Below are 21,344 nucleotides of genomic sequence, written 5' to 3' on the forward strand. Positions count from 1 at the left end.
ATAACCGTCATTAAATATTGCAGTTGCAAAATTATTTGACAATTCAATAGTTTTGAAGCCATTATGAAGATGCTTGGGTGAAAAGTGCCAAAGTAAACCGTTGTAGCTTTCATTGTTGTTTTGAGTATTGTTACCTTTACATCTATCAAGCAATTCATATCGAGAGATAAGTCTTCATAAATAGGTTTTATAGCTTCTTGTACTTCTGGATCCAGTGGGAGGTAATCGTGTTTAAATGTACTAGTGATTCCTTCAGCTTCCGCGCGGCGATAAGCGCACCAACTTTCAGCGCCTTCTGGACAATTTTTATGATTTGGGTTTTTGTCAGTTGAACAGAAATGATAAAATGTTGCCCAGATTGCTTTATACATTTCATCTACATTATCTTGATTCCTCATAATACATTTTACTTTTTCCTCCTAATTTCTTATTAATGTTCTTTACACTTCGGCAACGTGTTCCCATTCTTTTTTTCACATGTAGATAGCATTCCAATTTAGCAACAGGAATATCATAAGGATTCAAATCTATAAGTCCTTTGTGGGTAGCGCTATCACCATCACCAATATAGCGGGTATATTTTACACCATATTTACTAATGGAACGACCAAACATGTCTTTTACACTATCCACTTCCATTTTTGAGGCAGATCCTTTATGATTGGCATCACATTCTTCATCGTGTAATGATAGCCATTCCTCATAATCTTCAGGTTCGCTATCTTTTTTTTCTTCCAAAAACACAACTCTGACAATATGTAGATTTTACGCATGAATCAAGAATTTTCTTGCTGTATTTTCCTGCCAGCGTAACTACTCCAAAACGGGAAGTATGGCCACGTTTTTTCCAGGTACCATCGCCGCTAACAGTCAAATTTGTCTCCGAATTTTCTTTCTTTAATGTAAGCTCTTTTTCTTCATTTATAGCTTGCTGCATACTGAGCTTACAAACAGTTTCGGCTGCAATCTGTAAATTCGTAAAACATCCCGCAAAAGTTTGGTCGTAAAATTTGCATGCTAAATCCATTAATCCACAGAAAAAATTTATCCCATTTATTCCGATGCCCAATAGACGCATCACAGCAACAATACGTTTATTTATTTCAAATGCGTTATTAATCATTGGTCCAGAATTAATATACGAATTGCCACATTCACAAAAATAATAGCAATTTTGAACCCTAGGCCTCTTGAACTTACTTGATTGAAAGTAACTTTTTTTTGACAGGTTTTACACACCACTAAATTACTAATTGCACTAAAAACTGATAAAAATTGCAAAATACAATATCCATGAGATGGGTCAATCACAACATTATTGTCATTATTTTGTAATAACTTTTCTGCGGACGTACTGGTATTCGCAGTAGATTGCTCAAATGTAAATCTATTTCCGGTAAACTTGCGTTTTTTCGCAATTGATCGATGCTTAGGAACATTGTGAATTCCTTTTTTATTTTAATATGAAGATTGATCACTCATTTTCAAGAAAATAGCACGTGTAAAATTATGATGCGCTCGATACAACGATCACAATGAGACTAAATGTGTCTGGCTCCGAAAATAATTTACGTGGCAGTAAACGAAAAATTTCTAGAAATTTGTAGAAATTATTATAATGATATATTTTTGTATACCTGAGAGCCAACAATAGAAACTGGAATCGTGTTATAGGGGCTAGAAGAGACAGTAGACTCTGAACAATACTTCAGGTACGTCTCGCAGCTAATGACACTCTAGCTGCCGAGCGGCTGCTCTTTAAAATGTTATAACTCAAAAACTATTTGATATATCGATTTGAAATTTTAATATGTTATTTTTAAAGGTGTAATCTACCGAAATATGAAAAAAAAAAAAAATCGACTTTTTCGAAATTTCACACTAGGTGTGCCCCTTAAATTACCCTATTATGAACGTAAATCAAATCCACCTTCAACTCGATCTCTATTTTAAAACTTTAAATAAATGTCTCGGCTCTATTAACATGTTTAATAATCAAAAATAGCTTTACATTTATTCGTTCAAGTTATCTTATTCGATGAATATAATATTTCAAACCATTTCAACAATCATTATTTTGTTTCGATAAATATTATTTAACTAAATTATTATTATTATTTTTATTATTAAATAACACTCAATAACAGCCGATAGTCACATCAATCACATGTTCAATAATATATTAAAATAACCGCATGTAATATTTTTTATTTTTTTCTCTCTACAAATGCTTGCACGTGAGATTCACAAAAGTACGGTATGAAAACGTGAGGATCGAAATTGATGTCGCGGTATTTTGTTTTTTCAACGCATGTACAGTTTTTTTTTTTTTTTTTAAGTACCGACATATATATTAAATATTATTATTCTATTTTATTTTTATTATTTTTTATATTCATAATATTATTGTAAATAAAATACATTTTGTTGTAACCTAATTTTTTTGCAACATTTTTTCCCTCAGAATTTTATCAAGCACCGGAACTTCAAAAACTACAAAAATTACAAATTTATACAATTACATTAATATAAAATTGCAGTTATTTTTTATCGTACTCTTTTTAATAATTTTTATATTAATGTAATTATATAAAATTTTTATTTTCGATATTACAGCTCCTGAAAAAGTTTTACAAAGGACAAAACGTTTCCCTAAACTAATAAAAATTATTACGTAACAAAAAAAAAGTATTTTATTCACAATAATGTTATTAATTTGAAAATTTTTAATTCATCAATTTTTTACCACAAAATAATTAAATTTGGAAGTAAAAAAATTGAAATTTTTAAATAAAAAAGTATTCGTAAATTTTCATTAATAATTCAATTTAAAAGCTAAAAGACAAAATGTTAAAGTCATGCAAAGTCTAAAATCTAAAGCTTAGAGACAAACATTAAAATATAACATAGATGATGACGACGTTGATGACTGTGTAAATAAACAAACAACAATACGGTTAAGTATATCGGTTTATTTCTCGCAGAGGCGTGACATCCAGGTATTATAAACCTGCCGGTTTGTAAAAAGGACGATAAATAAAAATAACCCATGCCAAGACGGATAAAATGGCGAATGTCTTTCTGCAGCGCAGTTACTCGTGTGTGGCGGAGTAGTTACTCCTCATATAGCCCTCGATGATTGCAGGGTATTTACGGGCTCATTACTGCATCATGAATGTCCTCAGGACCTTTACATTGCTTCTAGAGACCTACGAGCGGAGGGTATGGTACATCAAAACTCTTCTGTTATAATGCGCTCTGTCTCCGTATGCCAAGAAACCTGAGAAATTACTATATGTATAAATTTTATAAAAAATCAAACGAATCTGCGTGGACGTGAGCGTGACTGACGTCCATTTATTTTCACATACAATCATCTCGAAAATATTTAACGACTTCCATATGTAATTTTCTTCATTACTTCTAATGACCGATAGAATAATAAATAAATTAATTAACTATGCAATTAAAAATTTAAATTATATAAATTGTAAATTACACATCAAACATCTACACTTTATTTCAAACTTAACATCGCATTGGTCTTAATCATAAATAAATTAATAAATTAGTCAATTAAATAGACTTACTTATTTATTGATGCGAGGTTATTTTCTCAGATTATTTTCTTATTCATATTAATTGCTCGATGGGCTCGATAATATCCGCAACAGACGTTAAATATCACGTGCGAGCAATCACTTGCAATTCTGAATAATAAGGAGAGATGTATGGTGTTTTTATTTATATTCTTATGATTGGTTTTTTCAGAGAAGGTCAACAGCACGTTCGATTAAAAATATTTACCTCAGCTTTTTCCTCGGCGTCGCATTGAGATTTAATTTTTATCCAAATAAATTGGCTTCCTTTACAAGGAAACTATAATTGAATGGTTGGTCTGGGAATAATCTAAAGATACCACGAGTTGCGTGCATTAAATGTGTAAATATAAATATATATTCATAAATATAAATATATATATTTGCGGTAGGCCCACGCATCATTACCCACGCGACTTCTAAATACATGAGACGCGTCAGCTGCGTATGGAAGAGTGTTAAAGAGTGTGTCTTGCCTCCAGGGTTTGTTGTTGTACTGCTCACACTTTTATAGTCTCCATTGGATTGGAAAGCGTCTTGGAGACTAGTGCTAAACATAAACGATTGATTAACCATGTGCATGAGCTTATTTATGTATCATGGATTATTGGATGGTGTGCGTATGTGTGCGAGTGTTACACCCCCGTTCTTTGTCCAGCCGGGCACATGGACGATAATTGTCCGTGAGTCTCTTGACTATTGGCACGATATTGGGTGTCGTATTCCGGCACACCTCCGCCTATTGTAAATCAATCGGCTCTTGGGCTGGCGGGGGTCACACCAGAGAGTTAACCAAGATCAAAAGTCCCCATACTAGCCTTTGCTTGCTTCCTACTCTTATCACACGTGCAGCGACTCTCACTTCCGTCAACACGACGGATATATCGTTCTTTGTCGTACCCGAGCCATAAACCAACGAGTCCATCGATCGATCCGGATAAATGCGTCAGCGATTTTACTTTTTTCGTTTTATTTAGCTTTTCAATTGTCTCGACACTTGGCTGCAATTGAGAACTTGTGTAAGTCGCATTAAGTGACATTGATTCATTATAATACATACCTTTATTGCTTTTTTTTTGTCACTGAGCTATCAAAGGTTTAATTGGAAAAAGAAAAAAATTTTTTTTTCTATTGATAATTGATCGAGAAAAAAAAATTAACTTAACTCAAAATAAAAATTTTTGAAACAAGAAAATTATTTTGAAGAGCTTTATTTTCTTTGTTTAGGGAAAAAATTTTTGAGATAGTTTTCTTTTGTCAATCCAATTTTACTGGATTCGAGCCAATGAAACTCTTTACAATGATTTTCTTGGTTCATCAATTTTTCTCTAGAGTAAAATAAATTTTTTTTTTTTTTTTTTCAGTATATTAATTTAATTTCTAAATTAAGATAATATTTTTGGTTTTAAAATTTTTGGCGTAAATTAAATTAATTTTCTTTTTTTGGTTTTTTTATTACAGCAATCTTTTTATTTAATTAATTCTTAAAGAGAGTTAATGTTTAGTAGTTAAATTTTTTGATTTAATAAAAGAGTCAAGAGTTTAAAATATCCCTGGTACGCGTACAACCGGTAATTGATTTTTAACGAGAGTCGGACTGTCCTCTTATTTGAGATTCCGTCCGCGTTCTTCATTCCCACTGGCTTCAGCCATAAGAGGGTGGAAGGATAAAAAGCGTAGACCTAAAAAAAAAAAAATTCTTGTAAAAAAACAATTAAATGATTAAAATAAAGAGTGTGGTGGTTTTTTTTACCGCCGAGGCGACTGTGATCGCGGAGAAAATTTGAAATTGGAAAAACGCTTGGGTTTTTGAATCACCGAAATTAATTGAAGTTCGAGTAGTTGCCGCGAATAAAAGATAAACGAGAAAAATAACGTATAGCTATAGAGATAGTATGTGTAGAGTAATATACATATATAGGTGTGTGAGTGTGTGTGTGTGTAGTGGACGGTGGCCAGGGATGCGAAAAAGATAGATGGGTATATACCGGTATATGTTTAAATTGAATAGACGAGGAAATGATGGAATATAGGAATATAGGAAAGACGGATGAAAAATAAATAAAGAAAGAACTCGAGTACTGAGAGGATGGAACAGATGTACGAGTGATAGAAAGAGAACTCGGCTCAGCCAGGGGAAAATACAACGCCGGACGTTGAGCTAGTAATGCCAACAGCAGTTAAAGAGGTTGCTGATGGAAAACAATGGGCAATATATGTATATGTATATCGATATAGAGCTCGTAGGTATGAACGCAGATCTGGACTTCCCACACAGGTCGAAGGTATTAAATAGTAATGTTGCCTACGTTGGTCGTACCTCCCTCTGTATAGGTATATCTTCTAATACTTGAACTTCCTATTCCAAATGGCAAATATCAATAACCAATTCACCCAGCAAAGCACGCGCAAGCTTTTAGCAGGCGAGCTGTAGAACTAGCTAACGAAAATGGGAAGAGAAGTAGAAATTAGAGTTACTGGATATGTTCGCATATTCTACGACCTAGGTATTCACTATGTTATGTATATGTGTGATTTCACCGTGTTACCATACTCTCCATCTCGAAACTACATTTCCTATAATCGTCAAGCAATCAGTTTATAAATTAACCAGCGCCTGTTAATATTACAATACATGCTCGAACTTTCTTTTATTTTCAGCGAATTAATAGTTTTTTTTTTCTTTTTTTTTCTAGCCAATTATTACGTTTATTCTTACACGCCTTATAGTTCACTGTAGTTTCTTCTGTCGATATATTATAAGGTGCTTTTTCAACATTAATATTTTATTTCTACTGTTCAGAAAAGATAATGTACTAGGGAAACAATGTATAAACCCCTAGAAAAAAGGGTGTGTTAATAATCGACTACATTTTGTATAAAATTTAAGCTTATGTTATTATACTTCTTTATAAATTTTTATGTTTGTTATATCGTATAATTTGCTCGGCTCTACATTAAAAAAGTGATTTTTTTTTTTTTTTTTGTAAAAATAATTAGCAAACAAACATACGAGTTAGTTATTCAAAGAGGAATAGTAAATTGTAGTAGTCGTGTATGGCGGTCAGAAGAGAGATGTTCCAGAGTTTGTTATCATGTAATGATAAATTTATAGCACTTTCTTAAAGTTTGGATGTCGAGAGAAAGAGAACCACCGCACTGCAATCTCTGCCCGCTGTGGTAAGGGAGTGTATATGTATTAAACATATATTATATTTATACTAGGGTACACAGTATAACCGAGCCAACACAATACCCTATAAGTGTAACCTCCATATAGCCGTTGGTATTCTCGTAAACACTCATCACCCGGTTGTTATAAACCCCTAGGTATTTATGCGTCTATACCAGGTTACTGCGGCAAAATAATGGCACGTTTGTCCTTGCTCTATTTCAGGGCATACTTTAAATTTAGTGACAAAATTATCTCTGTATTAGTGTTGGTTAGAGTAAGAATAGTGGATTATAATAACCACTTTGGACTCGGATGAGTAGTTTATTCGAGTAACACAGTTCTGGATAAATCGGTGACGGTGAGAGCCAGTTTGTTCGGATCCATCTCACTGAAGAGTCAAGCAGTATAGTAGGCGGTCCTGAGGAAGGATACAGGGGTGGTTGTAGACAGGAGACCAGAGGGTTGAGCTAGCCAATGGGACGGACTCGCTGTAAGTGCAGCGACGTAACCCTCGTTCTTCGAGGTCGAGATCCACATTGTGCATAGGAATACCATTGTTATGCTCGGTGTGTAATTATTACCGGCGAGGGGTGCTGCCATGACGACCTGGACTTATTACACATTCATTTCCGCCTGTCACTTAGCAGCTCGATCCTCCGACCGACACTCGACACACATTCGTAGATCCTTTCACCGTATGCCTTCTTAACACGTAACTTAACACAGAGTTTGGTCTATCAGAGTGTATCTGGCTGGGGAAAAAATCTTGTCTCACTCAGACAGTGCCATTAAATAAAGCATTAAAGCATTTTATAATGTTGTAACAAACACAAAAGAGAGATTAGTATCGGCAACACTTTAACCTCAGGCTGAGTCTTCCTCTTGGTCTTTCAATGAACTTTGTACGCTGTTAAATTGAAGTGGATCCCTTTCACGTCATAATTTTCAGCAGTTATCGGCATGTATGTAGTCGTGGGCAAGCTAACTGGCAAACGCCAGATCGGGGCCTCTTTGATTCGTAAGCGATTACATCTTGATTGGGTAATCATGTACTTCTTCCGCGCACGTTCGGAATTAATGGCAGCCGATAAACGCGCCAGTTCAGTTGGTTCTGCAATATATGTATGCAATGTATATATATATATATATATATATATATATATATATATATATATATTTTATTTATATGTATGTATGGAGTATATATTTACCTGGATAGAAGTTGAGTTTGTAGAGTCTAGAGTGCGAGCGCGTGTTCCTCGTTACGCGGTCACTTATTCCCGTGGCTATATTAAAGATCTATCGAGTTTATCACCGTTCCATGTGCAGGCGGTGCGATCTAACATAGCAAACGTGTTTGACCCCCTAGAAGTTTGTGGTGGTATCAAGAGTGCAGTAGCATCATGCTGAGAAATCCCCAGTTCGTATATATTTATCTCTTTCTGGTTTATCCTGCTAGCGAATATAATACGCATACATCACTATTATGTATTTGTCTTTTCTTGTTCCTGTTGGGAAATATTGTATGCTCTGAGAGAACGGTTGCATAACACTTGGGACTGAAATCTGTAGCGAGCAAAGCGGTGTACTGTATCCTACTTACGAGAGCCTCTGAGCTAGAGCTAGCCAAAGGACATTTCGGTTAGAGCATATCCCTGGCGCCGTTGCTGTCGAGTCTAACAGTGAATAAATTTTCATAAGAGTTTATATATCCAGAGCGGCCCCTCACTTCTGGCAGTACAACACTAGGGAACCAGAGAACCAGAGAACCAGAGTCAAAAATCTAAAAAGAGAAAGAACGCTAAGGTCTAAAGTAAGATACGTTACTAGGATATAACCGTGAGAAATGCGGTAATGCGTCGGCAGGGCATAAGTCATCTTTGCCCACTACACGCTAAAGAGTAGCACGCTAAAGATTAAGAGGAGTGAGATAAAAAGAGACAGATTGCGTCTCTAAACTTAAGTTGCTGGTAAGCTTAGTTTGTTGGTTCTCTCATAGGTAAGAAAAAGACGCCATTAGTGTTGTACGCGTGTGTGAATGTGGATGTACATATAAGTAAAGAAACTCGGTGTGATCCATCCTCGGTGTCTTATCCGATTTATCGGCCGTCGGCGATCTTTTTATCTCGCTTATCATGCTCACCAGGATCACACTGTATCTTACCAAATATAATTCCAACACACATTTTATTACCGCGTGAATCTCTTCCTCGCTCATCGCTCTTTATTCAGGTCTAATAAATCACCGATTCTTAATGTGCAGAAACATTCACTCATGAATGCATCATTGGACTGAGGATTCATCCTCTGTCACCATACCACCATCTAAACCATTGAACAAACCAAATAACCATCCTTGAAAAAAAGGTCGTTGCGATCTAAGCTGACAATAAGATGAATTGGTTATTTTTCGTTTGTATTTTCATGTACGTTATATAACTTTTGCTTTTTGCTCTGTTAGCTTGGTGGAAGCAAAGTATTGGATACTAGATATACTGGATATAGATATCTTAGGGCCGTGGATCGTTGGCTGTCTTGTTACGATTGGACCCTGGGGCTTGTTGGTGCAGGGGTTTCTCGAGGGATAGGTTAAGGATTTAAAACCGGAAGCACGGGAAGACGTTGTGAGCTGTGGCAAAAGGATACCCGGGGGGTGGTTTTATTTGAGCGAGCTCCTCTAGGTGCTGTAGATATAACTCCAATTGTAACTGTAACTGTAACAGCAACTGTAGCTGAGTTGAGACGGCGATGACGCTGCTGGCAGAGTAGTGGTGCAGTAGCACAGAGGTGGATGGGAAATAGTTCGGGTACAGACGTGGAGGGCGTTACGGCGTCAGAGGCCGAGACGCCGACGGCAACTTCGAGGGATAACAGAGGGGCAGTGGGTGACAGAGGCGTCTGAGAGGACTGAGGAGGACAACGACAACAAGGGCTGCCTGAAACTATCCAGGCACGCCAGAGAAAGACGGTGGTTAGCTAAGGGGTATGAAGGCAAGACAGCTACCTCACTCACCTCCTTCTTCTCCTCCTCCTCCTCCTCCTCCTCCTCCTCCTCTTGCTCTTCGTCTCTTTGCTACGCCACGCCTCGGCTCACAATGCACCGGATTAGCGATTGTATTGATCCGACCTCACTGGTCCCTGGACCCCCTTCTTACTGTTTGAGCCACAATTCGGACGCGAATACTCTAACTGGGCTTGACACTTAACTTATTGACCAGCCAATTTATAAATTCGATCCTTTTCACCCTTTAGCTATCATCGCATGCAATCACCGCAAACTACTTCCACTAAGAGTAACTTAACTAAAGCACCACCAAAACTGGCTTCTCACTGTTAACTTGTTCAATTGGGCTTATTCATTTCCTGTCAGACACCATTCGCCCTGATTGATTAATCAAAGTGCTCTGGTACCTTTTAATCAACCTATATAGATCTAAACTCTATTAATAAGCCTACTATTTTGCTCACTTGGTCATATGTTGTTATTGATCTGGTAAGTCAAGTTTACATTTGTTACCTCAAGCACTTTGCTACTGGTTTAAGAGTAAAGTTATGGCGGTGACGTACTAGGAAAGGGCTTACGCTCTGAGTTTGACGGTATAATACAAAAGGAATGTTTCATGCATAACCATAAAATGTCTTTGTTAGTATCTTTTTAATGATTTTTGAGGTGAAAATTTATTATTTATTTAAATGTAAATGCAACATTAAAGCATACATTTTGGATATATTATAAAAAATGAGATTATTAAGACATTTTTGATTCAATTGATTCGTGTGACAATAAATATTGTGATGATACAAAAATGATGAAGTTGACACAAAGATAGTTAGTAAATGAAATGAATTCAAGGATTTGTAGTTGGTGGATTAAATACCCAACTCCCGAAAGTGTTCTCTGGCGCAGTGATTACAGTGGGAAAAGAGCTCGATAAAAGAAACAGCAGGAACGAAGAAAGAGCTTTTCTGAAATTTTCAAGAGAAATAAGGAGCAAACGCATAGAGTGATCTTGCTATTGGACGCCATCTCGCTGTCTCGTTTAGTCAATGTCAAAGCCCGACTTAGCGAGGAACTTTCTTCCTTTCCCCACGTACCCTAGACTCTCCACAGTATCCTCTTACTCCTTTATCCTCATCCTGACGTTCATCCTCATCCGGTGCTACCATTTTTCCTTCCACCGATGGCCTTTTTACTTCAGCTGCACGCCAACAGATAAGGTATCGTCGTTTCGTCATCCACTCAGCCTTCGCTTTTGCTCCTCTTCGGGCATAAAGATTCTCTTTCGGTATATATAAATGTATAAAAGTGTCTAAGTCTGTGTGTGGATATCAGACCTATACAGAATCACCACTCATTTTCATTCTCAACTTTTGAGCTTCATCCTCTGTACTCCTGGAGCGCTGCGTAATGGACCCTCTGGAAAGAGCATCGACGTTAACGAGCACCAGGATTTAGAGACTTTTTTTTAAAACTCGTCCTGCTATAGCATTGAGGGAAAGTACCAAGAAAATGTGAAAGATACGGGGTTATAACGCTGAAGAAAAAAATTGATAAGACACTTTTGTTGCCATACAGACGGCTCGTTTGTGACGGGAAAAAAAAAAAAAAAAAAACTAAATAAAAACTAACAGATTACTGCATACTAGTGTTTAGCTCTGAGATATGGAGCTCTTTATTGATGAGTGGGTTTTTAAAAATTAATGTAAAATTAAGATAGTTTGAGTTAGATATTTCGTGTAACCAATAGCGATGGAATGGAGAACAATTATATATTTTCCAAGGAGATATTATAATGGGTTGGTAGACACGAACAGCAGGAAATAACTCGAATGGAAATTTCAATGGTACAGTAATTCTCGGTCTGACGAATAGCAAAGACAGAATAGGCGTAGAAAGAGAAGGAGAGAGAGCAGAAGATAACGGCGACAAGAGTTGAGAGACAGGGGCTGGGGCTGAGGCAGAGGAGCAGATAGAGAGGATGAGACACGGCGGAGGCGGGTTGAAGCTGGCTCTTATCAATTTATAGTTAGTTACGTCTCGTGACCCATTAATCGTTCGAGATGAGAGACAAGTCTGTCCATGCCTGTTTTCATGGATTTTACTAGCTAGTCGTTGACTCCCTCACCAGTGAAAGATGTTACAGTTTATGATCGCAAAGCTTGATTTACCATTAATTTTATTAAAATTTATTCTTGCCAAAAATAAAACTGAGAGATAACGAACAGTCACCCAGGTCATCACACATACTGTTTCAATTGAGTCAAATGTTGAGGTAGTAGCTAAATGTGATAGAGATGGAAAATTATTGTTTTAATTGTGATTGGAACGCTCTGATCAGGAAAATCATTAAATTATTAGAAGTATCTTCCAATAAATGCATATTTAGACAAAATATATTAGAGATGGAAGATTTTTCTCAGGCATTTTACAGAAAAAGAGCTTTTTTTTTAGATTCGAGCATATTCGTTCATTCCGATATCTAATTGAAGTTTAAAAAATTCGGGCATTACCATATCTCGGTATATTGCATTTCATATATACATATAAATATTATATATAAATGTATATGCATGATATGTATAAATATATTCTATTCAGGTAGCATGAAAATACGGCTCATAGACAGAAGTAATTTAGTCGATAGCGAAAAAAGACAACGAATCTCAATTCCAATTTGGCTATCGGCAGCGAAACGCGTACCACTGGAGAAAGAATGGAGGGTGCTCGTGAGATAAGACCACTGGTGGATATGCATGATACGACGGACGGGATCACGCTTCGTAGACTTTTAATCATCAATTTCAGCAAAAAGATTCTGCGGCTGTATTCGTTATATGATATATACGTTATTGATGGATGGTGAGAAGCAATCAAAAGTCTCGGTGAATTCAGAATATAATTTACGGGGAAATGAATACCGTCCACGAAGATAATCGGGCGATGGTGCCATGCAGCACCAGAGAAATTAAGCGGTTCTGATGGAATGAGCGGTGAATGTAACAAGATCTTCAATATAAACCAACCGCCCATTTATTCTCTTATCCATCAGCTCTCTATTCCTATCCTTCTAATTCCTCGAACCTAAATCCCGTGGACTTGTACTCGAGCTTTGATGTGCAATCCTTACAACTAAGCCCGAACCCAAGTACCATTATGGGTCTAAGTAGTGTGCATACATCTGCATCTATATCTATATCTGTATCTATCTATTTGTGTTATATGGAATAGGTACGTGGCCGTACCCAGGGAAATAGAAGCACTGGCATGCGTGCGTGTCAGATGGACAATGAGAAAGAGCTGGTGCATTTTGGGATTCGCGGAAGTATCGTGAGAGAGAAAAAGTGTATGAGAAATAGCTGCGAAGGGGGATGATGATGGTAATGGTGAATCGTTGGTTCTGGTAGTGGTACATTGGTCTTGTGTATCGGTGTTGGTGCCGGCTGAAGGGTATAGAGCCTCGATGGTTTGGGATTTGGTTGGTAGAGAGACGGGTGAACACGAAAACGAGTAGAAGGAATGAGAGAAGGAAGAAAGGAGGCTGACAGGGATGAAGGCAGAGAAGAGGAAGAGAAAGAAGAGTGACGCAAAGACAAAGGGTAGAGTGAGTTAGCGTCGGGTGAGTTGAAGTAGAAGAGGCGGTGCGAGGGGATCAGGAGGGTCGGGATTGCCCAAGCGACGTCAGAGGGTGCAATCGGCTAGAGGGAAAGAGAGAAGGAACGATATAGAGAAAGACGAGAGGGTTTACGACTTTGGTGTGTGCTAGTCTGCCCGACGGGGTAGAAGGTCGTATAAACCGACTACTACGACTACCACAACGTCGACTAGGGGTGGGCCCACCACCGGAAGAGTGGAATGAATCCGGGATGAGGCGAGGCGAGGGAGTAAGAGGACGAGGACAAGGACGAAGCAGCGACAGGAGATGGTGGATAGCCGGGAGCGGCTAGACTTCCGAAACAGTAAAATCGCATCAGTGTGTGCGTTGTCCTCGTATTTCCTTTCTCATCCCATGAATTCTATCTCGTAAAACCCTCTTCCGTCTCTCTCCCGCCTGCGCTTCAGCTCTCGATTCCTAAAGCCCACCCACACCTTCTTGACTAAAACTCATCCCCTTTTAGAGGATCGACTACTCCTACAACTACAGAGCTGCTTCAACCACGCGGCCATCACTACCACCACTGCTACCCTACTAATACTGATACTAAAATTGATATGCTTCCAAATACGAACCCGGTGGGCTGTTATGTGTGTACCTGCGGCTCTATAAACCCTGCTTGTCCGTTGGCGCTCGCCCGTTCACTCGAGCAATGCATCCAGACGTAAGCGAAGGCCGTAATTTCGCAAGTGTCTGCGTCAAGCCCCCGAACTTGTTTTTGTGAGGCGGTTAGTTTGTGTGATGTGTATGAGCCAAAGTTGCTGGGCTACGGTAGTAGTAATAGTAATAGTAACAGCGATTGTAGTAGTGGGTCGAAGGATAGGTGAGTCGTCAGTCCTGAGGATAACGCACATGAAGCCAAAGGGATAGCTATAATGGGAGAAGATTGTAGTGTGAGTTTTGAGATGGTAGTCCAGAGTATATGTCGAAAGTTTGGCTATAGGTGTTGGTCTGGGGCTGTACTTGTATGAGTGCACTGTACAGCGAGAGCTAGTATCAAGTGCGTGTAAAGTTTAGAACGCTTTCATACCAAATGTGTGAGGGAATCGCACAGAACACTGTCGGATCTTTCGCACCAGAAACGTTAGATGGCTACACTGTCGGTCTCCTATCACCAATGACAGTTTGCGATCAATTGTAGCCGCCATCGAACGTCGCTGCAGGTACTGTCTGATGCTGGTACGATGTGCATCAATTCTTGACTGAAAGCTACTGATATTAATGTTTTCTCATTGAAGGCAAAATTGGTTTTGCCGATCTGCTATCTGATTTCTCGGAATGAGCTTTGACGGAATTGAGTAAATTAACGGATGGTTGGAGATTATTCGGATGTTTGATGTACTAATGGCTTTGATGAGGATGAAACAGCAATTTTAATTACAATTACGATTAGTAATTAGGGGTTTTGGCACTTTTAAGGAGAGTTGTAACACATAACTAAGCAATGCAAATGTGCATGATGCTATGGTCTATGATGATTTATTCATATGGCTACAACAGAAGTATGTACTAAGGTAATCTCTTTGTCTATGGGTGGGTAATAATAAGTAGACTAGGATGGTAGCGTGTCGAAGTATTCTCGCAAATCCTCAAGTGTCAGCTGCTAATCCCCAGGAGGATCTTAAATCATGGGTTTAATGTATATGATCAACTTTACTCCTGGGATCTGGCGATCTATTTTAATTGGCTATTTCGGAAATTCAACACACTTGTCCGTACCCAGGGGATTCGGCAATGGCAGCATTCCACGTCATAGACTATATCAATTTTTCAATTTTTCAATTTTTCAATTTTTCAACCAAGACATTTTTTCTCCTCCTTCCCCTTAGATATATCTAAGAGAGCTTAATGAGAGCTTTTAGAAAAACGTGTTAATATTTTTCTTGTTTGGTATTTTAATGTCATTAATCAATTGAGAAACTATTGCTGCATTTTCTTAAACTTCGTTATCTTGGATCATTCTAATTAATATAGTCGACATTGAAGCGTTTAATTTGTTGGTCATAACCTCGATACTTAGCAATAAAAAACAAAAATAAATAAAATAAAACGAAAGATCAACAGGAAAGAAATGATGACAATGGCTGTGTGTGTGGGTTTGTATGTGTGTGTCTAATGTGCACCACGGAAACACTTTTTCCATCGAACCACAGTACGAGCTTTTGTGTGCGAGATTTAACGGTGTTTTCGCCTGTCCATGTGTATATTTACAGAAGCAAGATAGAGTAAGAGAAAAGAGAAACGGGGACGGAAGATTGGTGAAAAGTTGCGAGCAAGAGAGAAGATAAAATAAGTAAAGGGGTTTTGAACAAAGAGCGAGTAGAAAAAGGAGGACATGCTGTTTGTGAGGTCGCGTTACTGGGTACGTGGTGTACGTGGTACGGCATTAACGCGATGCCAGTAAATTCTGGATTGTGTGAGTGGCAATGGATATATCAGTGGGAGCACCGGGGGTGCGTCTAGACGAGGTAGAGACTGCGTCGTCAACCTATGTATGTTCCTCGTATCGCGGCAACAAGGGTTGGGTACTGTTTAACGACTATCGGCGTATATAATAGTGTATATAGTTGAGAGTACTATAGAGTAGAGAGAAAATGCTACCGAGATGGAGAGCACACCGGGAATATTTTCCTGCTAGCTCTCGTAAGCGTTAACTATCCTGTTCTACTCCCATACTCACATACTCAGCTTCAACACTTTATTATTATTATATTTATATATACAAATATTGTTTGCGAACATCGAGCGTATCTTTAATGCCTATTATCATCCACATCATTACTCTGTCTATGTCTATGTCTATTTATATTATAATAATATATTTCTTCTCTTCACTTCACTTTGATTTTTATTGCCGTACCCTTGAGTTCACCGCGTTTAACTATTGTTTGTTTAAGCCGAGTCCACTTTTACTCGATACTTATTTTTTATTAAAAAAATATCCAAGATATGCTTAGCGTCTATTCATCATTGGCGTTAACGGAAATAATTTAAGTGAAATAACATTTTATTTATTTGTTTAGAGTTTTTGTTATTCTTGGACATTATAACGAATTGGATGATGGGCATTGTATTGCTGCAGCATGTCCCACGAGCTCTTTAAGGTCTTGAAAACAGTATTGAAGCAAGAAAGAGTGCATGAAAAATGAAAGAAGGAATGCTGAAAAATAAAATAGAAAGAGATGAAACATGAGAGTCATATACTCAAGTGGGGTTTCCATATCATAGTCATAACTTCGGTTGAAATGTCAGATAAAATAAAGAACACACGGATAGTGAAGGAGAAGATCGAGGAAGGGGTGAGGGGTTAAAGAGTAAGGGTGAATATATTCCAGTGAGCGCATCTTGGGTAGAATAGATAGGTGGAATACAGTGTACAGGGGATAGAGGGACTTTTACGACCGGAGCTCACGTCTAGACCAGGTACGAGACGACCCTACATGGAGAAGTTCTCCCTCTTATTGTTGCTCCGTTTAACGACAGACCAGTCATGGGGGATGTTGTGACGCTGCATGAGCTATCGATGCTTACCACCCGAGATCCTACATGTCTGGGGTGTTTACTGCCCTGTTGCTGACTATGACAGCGCCATATCAATGGGAAGGTCATCTTAGAGTCCTATTTTGGAGTTTGCCCTTTTTCAGCTGACTTGGACGGCATATAATGTTTAAAATTGAGTATCTAGAATAATCAAATAAGAGATTTTGTATTTTTTTCTTATAAATGAATGCATTTTTATCAGATTTAACGGTAAAAAAAATTATGGGAAGTTTTATAAAATCTTTTCTTAATAAATCTACTTTTGCACACATATACTAAAGGCTATTTATAATAATTGAAATATTGATAAAAGTATTTTTACTGTTTAGTTTGACTTCATATTAAAGTAGTATCTCTACTTTCTTGAGCTATAATTTATTTTATACTTACCATATTTTTTATTACACCTAAAGCTTCTTTCTAGAAACAACAAAGTAATATAATACATAGAATATTTACATTGCGTGTGAAAAAACTGATTCGAAGTGAGTCTATAAGAGACCGATAATAGGACTGAGGGGGTGTAAAAATAATACATAATAGATGAGGATAATTTTTCCAATAAGCGTCGCTGTTTAGATTATTCAAATTTTTCTAGATCTAATAAAAAATTTATATCACTGTGTAATTTTTTCAAGTATTATAAAATATCTCAATAATGATTGCTTAAGCTCAACCTTCTTCATCTCCGTTTAAACTCAGAAATAAATAAAATTACAGCGTAATATAATTTAAATAATCAAGTAAACCGTCAGTTAGAATTTAGCTTATCTCTTTGTAATCTGTGTGGCGTTAATTCCTGGGTGCTTTTGTACGTAAGCGCAAGATTTCATCGCACACGTGAATGAGCTCAAGTGCTTTAGGTCTCTCAAGGTAAATGCGTGTGCGTCAATTTATCTACATACACCCATATGCAAATGTATATATGTATGTATATTCACATAATCAGTGAACCTTGATATCTGCGTACGCGTGCAATGCGCTTGCACAGAGAAAAATAACTTAGTTCGAATAAATACTTTTTTTCAAAATTTAACTTTTGTTTTAAAATATTTATAACTTTTAATTGAAGAAAATTAATAGAGCTTAAAAAAATCTCTATTTAAAATTCGAGCTTAAAAAAAATTTTTAAACGCTTTGCTCGATTATGACTTGCTTGGTGGTATTTGATGGAATTTTCTAAGTACAAAAAATAATACAAAAATAAATGTCGGAGTTGTGTAAAAAAAAAAACACTTTTTTCCAAATTTTTCGTCAACGATTCCTCTTGAATCAATGAACCGATTTTGACGTTCTTAGAGCCAAGCGTCATGGTTTTATACGGTTAAAAGCTGATTAATTTTTGAAATCAATCGGTAAAAACGTTTAAAAGTTATTTCAAAAAATCTACATCCAAAAAACATTTTTTTGTATGTAGTTTTTTTTTTTTTTTTTTAGATCTAATGAAAACAAATCATATCATATGTTAAGCAAAAATTTGTGTGATTAAGATATCAATCTTCACAAACACACCTAACTAAAACATCTCCCTCATACTGGTAAATATAAGGGCCAAGTGAAGTTTCGGTGAATGTAAGTAGTTATAGCAGTAGGACACAACTCATTGTGCTGACGACAGAGAGTGCGGGCCAACTGTGACGTAGTTGTATTGAATAAAACAAAAGAAAGAGCCAAAGAAAAAGAGCGTAAGAAAGACAGAGAAAATTAATGGTGTGAGGCAGGTCCGGCGGTCGATATCACCGTCTGTGTGCCTTTACTTTACTTCTCTTCTATATATCTATCTACTCAGGTTGATACCACACCATATCATGTATGATACTGTACATTACACACCAATATGACATGTTCATGTGTATGTGTTCTTCATTCCATTCCCTTTCTAAACAAAACCCAACTAAACGTGATGCGAGGTCCAGATCCACTATCATTTCTCAATCCTCCAGAAATGTCTCCACTACTGTCCTGGGTATTTTAGACATTTTACTTAAATCTGTATCCTCAGTCAGTCTCAGTCTCAGTGTCTTTACTGTTACCCTGAGTAAGGAATCATGGAATGATTTCCAGGATGAGGACCGGGACTCTAGCTGTATTTATCATTTTCGTTTCTATTCCGCCGGCGAGTTGTTCTGATGCATTATTCGTCTTACTAAATTCCCTGGGTATATTAACCGTTATATGTCGCTATTTCCAGCACAGTTTGTCATATATACCGCATCTAACATCCACGTCCTTGATATTGTCGGCCATTAATCATATAAGGGTTAGTATTGTGTATTAAAGTGCTCGTTCAAGCGCCCGAAATATCAAGTGCATTCGTGTAATATGTTATTAATCTTGATCAACTGGCTTTTACTTCTAAATCCACCGGATTTGGATAACTTATTGAGAAGTTTACTTTAGAGTTCAGTTTACATTATTGTTGTTATTATTATTTTGATAGTCAATATATGATGCTTGAATGATTAATTATAGCTCTTTTATATGACGGAGTTATTAAATTTTTTTAAATAGCAGTTTTAACAAATTCTTGTTTAATTTATTACTCAAGATTTACATGAGAGTAATTAACCTAGTTTTATGAAAAATTTTTAAAATTGAGACGTCACTTGGTAAATATTTGGCGCACAAATGTTTTATTAATCAGTTTATTATGATTATTATTTGGTATAAATTTTAATATATTTTTATTATGAAGAATTAAATTTTCTAGTATCTCGTACTTTGGTTAGATATATTATACTCAGCATCATGTATAGACTGATGGTCCTTAAACCCGGAATTACATGGCGCCACACGCGCTTTTCAGTCTGTGAGAATTTTACTGAGGTTAAATCTACACGCACTTGCACGTATTATTATGTTATATATTGAAGAGAGACTCTTCTTTTTTCAATCCTGTCGAGACTTGCATACACATAAATATACACGTATACACAGAACTCGAAATTATGATTGTGTGCATCATCATGAATGTATGTAGAGAAGTTAATTCTCCTTGTGGGGGTTGATTGAGGTGCCGAAGAGTTGATTATGCTATTATCTCATGATATAAGCGTCATGCTATACATGCTATTATGGATAAGTCTTTTTAAACCGTCTTGCTGAAAATAATGACGCTACTGTAAATTGCAAGGATACAAGTGGCGCCAATAATTATATTAATAGCAAGCTTACATTTTCATTCATTTTACAAAGTTTAGGTCATTTTAAATTTGAAACTTGAATCAAGAAAATATTATTACTAATAGTATGAATCACAGCGTCTTCCAATCTCTTATGAATAATTTTTTCCCTTATTTAATTAATAATTCAAAGGTCCTTTTTTTTTTTTTTTTTTACCAAGAAGCTGGAGTATAAATCGAATCCTTAATAAATATTCCTAGAAATTAATTTTTTTTTTGTAGCTTAATAGTACGATTGATATTATTTTATTTTGAATAATTTAATTGAAATTTTATTATTTTACGGAAAAATTTTATCATTTATGTTATTAACTATTTTTAAAATAAAAAAAAAAAATCAGCTAAACAATGTATATTTTTCCACTTACAATTTTATGACTCGACAATCCAAAATTTTATAATATCAATGCACCCATAATTTTTGTGTATTCAGTTGAGCAAAACTAGAAAAAATAGATATTTTTTTTTTCCTAAAATAAAACCATCCGAGTACGAAATACGGATTGTCTTTCACGCGTCATTTGATCTAATGCTTCTCTTTCATTTTATTCCACATTCTACAAGAATACATGGTATTGATTATTTTATTCTTTTATAGTATTCTTGCTATACTGGTACTCAATTCACATAAGACTGGCACTAGTATATATATATATATATATATATATATATATATATATATATATATATATATATATATATATGTGTGTGTGTGTGTGTGTGTGTGTGTGTGTATGTATGTGCAATGTGCGTTGATATGTTTTCCTCTTTCACCCGTTCGGGGTCTACAAGAGACAGCGTAATAGAATTGTCTCCATTATTAATGAGACGTACGCTTTGCAGTTACGAGCAAGCCCTCACTTGCTAAGAACGACAAGTCGTGCAGTATCTCCTCTCTCTCATTCTCATTTTCTCTTGTTATATATATCTAGTCAAGTTGCTTTTGCTTTTGCTCTTCCTCTTTCTCTTTCTCATTTACTTTCACGACTGCTCTATAAAGCTACTCTTGACTTATTCAAGTTGGTTTCGGATTCTCCGCGGAAACCAATGCAAGGTAGTTTCTTCGGCTACACTAGGCTTCTACTGAATCTACGAACATTTATACACATATCTATACATATACACTCACATATATTCTAAAATAGGCTGTTACTGTCACGTCAATACATCAGCACTTCGATAAGTAAGTTACTGT

At 36.5% G+C, this 21,344-nt stretch overlaps 1 protein-coding gene across 2 annotated transcripts in view; it reads right to left on the reverse strand.

Moving 5' to 3' along the window:
• Positions 1–2,876: 2,876 nt before the first annotated feature.
• The window catches only part of Rassf (Ras association family member), a 203,694-nt gene continuing 185,226 nt past the window's right edge, over positions 2,877–21,344 (reverse strand). Inside the window, exons 12-16 of one of the 2 annotated variants that reach the window (XR_012479701.1) lie at positions 16,959–17,108; positions 4,660–5,281; positions 3,808–4,600; positions 3,591–3,710; positions 2,878–3,280 (exon numbers count right to left, since the gene is read on the reverse strand). The gene's annotated coding sequence lies outside the window, so the exon portion shown is untranslated. Of the gene's footprint in view, positions 3,281–3,590; positions 3,711–3,807; positions 4,601–4,659; positions 5,282–16,958; positions 17,109–21,344 lie in introns of both variants that reach the window. The other variant, XR_012479702.1, reaches the window with a different exon arrangement.

This window comes from Cotesia typhae, unplaced genomic scaffold (genome assembly GCF_013202065.1).
Source record: "Cotesia typhae breed Kobodo isofemale line unplaced genomic scaffold, CoteBio_Ctyphae contig_48, whole genome shotgun sequence".
NCBI lineage: Eukaryota > Metazoa > Arthropoda > Insecta > Hymenoptera > Braconidae > Cotesia > Cotesia typhae.